Consider the following 2,558-nt stretch of genomic DNA (forward strand, 5'->3'; position numbering starts at 1 on the left):
TAGGTTAACCACTGCCACTGGCGCGGCGGCAGTTCGTTCGATGTTGCCGCGAGCGAGACTAGAGGGGGGACGCGGGATGCGGTACCTGTGCGCGATCGTTGGAGATTCACGACGTTGTCGCGCCTGCTGTCCGACGAGATCGCCGGCGACGAGATAGCCGCCGGTGGAGATCTACTACGTGACTTATGGAGCTGCGTCAATACTCGCGAGATTGATGGAGCTGCTCGCGTGAATGATTGGATTCGGCAGGTCTTACGTGGACGTGGGGTCGTGTGATGTTTTTTTTCGGACCAGGGTACTGTACGTATACGGTCTGGGTTATACAGGGCTTGATAGGGCTTGGATCTAGGCTGGGGCGGGCCAGGAAAAAAAACAAATTCGCAGGGATAAAAATACCCCTCCGAAATTAGGTTAGGGGGAGCACTGGAGCAGGGCTCCGTGTCCGAGACCCAAAAGGAAACATGTACTCCTACACTGCGAATTCTGGATCAGTGCTGCGAGTGGTCGAATCCTGCTTCGTCACGCCGAGCGGCGCGACGCCGCGGAAACGGCTGTGGCTCTCGGCGCTGGACCTGGTGCTGGCCAGCAGAGGCCACACCCCGCTCGTCCACTTCTACAGCGCCGGTGACGTCGCCGCCGCCGGGGACGGCTTCTTCGACGTGGCCAGGGTCAAGGAGTCCCTGGCCAAGGCGCTGGTGCCCTTCTACCCTCTCGCCGGCCGCCTCGGCATGGATTCCGATGGCCGGTTCGAGATCGACTGCAACGGGGAGGGCGCCCTCTTCGTCGTGGCTCACTCCGACCGCACCTTCGACGACTTCAGCGACCACAAGCCGTCGCCGGAGATACGGAGGCTGTTCTGTCCTCCCGTTCAACCGTCGTCCGTTATACTGGCCTTACAGGTGACCTTCTTGAGGTGCGGCGGTGTGGTACTGGGGACGGCGACGCACCACGCCGCGGCGGACGGTCCCAGCATCTTCCATTTCATCCGGACGTGGGCAGGCTACTGCAGGGACGGCGAGAGCGCGGCGGTAGAGCTCCCGTGCCACGACCGCGGCCTCCTCCGCGCGCGGTCCCCGGCCGTCATCCACCCCGAGACCATCCCCACGTTCTGCAGCAGGCTACCCCAGCACGAGCCGTCCGGCGCCGTCGCAACCCAGGTCTTCACCATCTCCAAGGACCAGGTGCACGCCCTTAAGCGCCTGTGCGGCGGCGCTAGCACGTTCTGCGCCGTGAGCGCCCTAGTTTGGCAGTGCGCATGCGTCGCCCGGGAGCTGCACCCGAAAGCGACCACGCGCATCAACTTCCCCGTGGACATCAGGCACCGCCTCACGCCGCCGCTGCCGGCCCGCTACTTCGGAAACGGAATGGCTTTACACACGACACAAACTGCACGATCTGTGAACGATAACACTGTGCAGTAGCCTTCGGAAACGGGGTCGTCAACGTGTTCGCCACCGCCGCGGTGAAGGACGTCGTGTCGGAGACGCTGGCCTCCGTCGCCAGCCGGCCAGCCGGGTGAGATCCGCGACGGAGCGGCTCGACGATGAGCTGCTGAGGTCCGCCGTGGACTACTTCGAGGTGGCGGAGAAGGACGGGCAGACGGAGCAGAGGGGGAACCTGCCGGAGACGGAGCTGCGGATGAACAGCTGGTACCACCTGCCCATGTACGACGCCGACTTCGGATGGGGGAAGCCGCGGGTGATGACGAGGGCGGAGGCTGTACGCGGCGGCTGGGTGTACCTCTTGTCTGGCGGCGGCGATGGCAGCGCGCGCCTGCTCATATCTTTGGAGCCGGCGACTCTCAGCAAGTTCGGGCTCGCAGTTGCTGAACGCCAAGTTCTTGCCGGTGTGCATGCTAGGCTGTGACCATGCATCATGCATGCATGGATTTTGTTGACGAGGTGAACATATTTCACTGACAAAATATGTTGACGGAGTATTTTATCCCTCGAACAATCTGTAAGAGTTGCACGAATATTTTGCTTCCCATGCATGCACACTTTACTTGATTTTTCCATATAAGGTGAAACTATTAAACAGGTTAGAGAAAAGTATATTTTTCGTCCCTCAAGTTCCCAAAAAGTGCAGACTTTGTCCTTCAACTTTTTTTGGTCTACTTTTGGTCCATCAAGTTTTAAAACCGGTCAAGTTTCGTCCGAATTCCGGTTTCGCTAGAAAACAGGACACGTGGCGTGGTATTCTCTCTCCCCTCACTTGCCACGTCCGACCCGCCGTTGGGTCAAACAGACAGCCCGCGCGACGCCGTCTTCACTCTCTCCCCCTTTCCCTTTCCTCTGTGACCTCTCTCCCAAACCCTAGGCTTTGTGGCGGCGGATCCCGATTTGGCGTGGTGGTCAGCGTTGGCGTTGGAGCCAGGGACGGCGGCGCCCTTGAGAAAAGCTACGGCGGCGCCGATGTAGTATACCTAGGCGCAGATCTACGCGGCGGCACAGGCGGGTGTAGTGTTGCGGTTGCGGCGGCGCCGATCCAGTATACACCGGCGACGACGAGAACTATCAGGACAGCGACCACCGGCAGACCTTCAGGTATGTTTTTTT

The 2,558-nt window shown here is 60.3% G+C and overlaps 1 pseudogene; it reads left to right on the plus strand.

Moving 5' to 3' along the window:
• The first annotated feature begins 461 nt into the window (after positions 1–461).
• On the plus strand, positions 462–1,891 carry LOC119358254 (annotated as a pseudogene).
• The last annotated feature ends 667 nt before the right edge of the window (positions 1,892–2,558 follow it).

This window comes from Triticum dicoccoides, chromosome 2A (genome assembly GCF_002162155.2).
Source record: "Triticum dicoccoides isolate Atlit2015 ecotype Zavitan chromosome 2A, WEW_v2.0, whole genome shotgun sequence".
In the NCBI taxonomy this organism is placed as follows: Eukaryota; Viridiplantae; Streptophyta; class Magnoliopsida; order Poales; family Poaceae; genus Triticum; species Triticum dicoccoides.